Source organism: Penaeus monodon, chromosome 32, assembly GCF_015228065.2.
Source record: "Penaeus monodon isolate SGIC_2016 chromosome 32, NSTDA_Pmon_1, whole genome shotgun sequence".
Lineage (NCBI taxonomy): Eukaryota > Metazoa > Arthropoda > Malacostraca > Decapoda > Penaeidae > Penaeus > Penaeus monodon.
In genome coordinates this window covers 17,181,739-17,181,959 of record NC_051417.1, presented here as the reverse complement: position 1 = coordinate 17,181,959, position 221 = coordinate 17,181,739, and positions in this window count along the sequence as shown.

The following is a 221-nucleotide window of genomic DNA, read 5'->3' as shown; positions in this document are numbered from 1 at the left end:
CAAATACGCTGTAAGAACACCAGTTCTTTATCTCACGCTAAACCAGTGGTGGCTGCATTTAAGCGGATGTAAACAGTATGTGATTAAATGAACTGAAATTCCCTAGATAGGGTGCTTATTACCACAATGGATGCGGCGTGGAGTTTCGCTTGAAAATTATTGCTTTGGTTAATGTTTGTAACTTATGATATCGTCTTTTGAAATTAGAGGCTTGTATATTA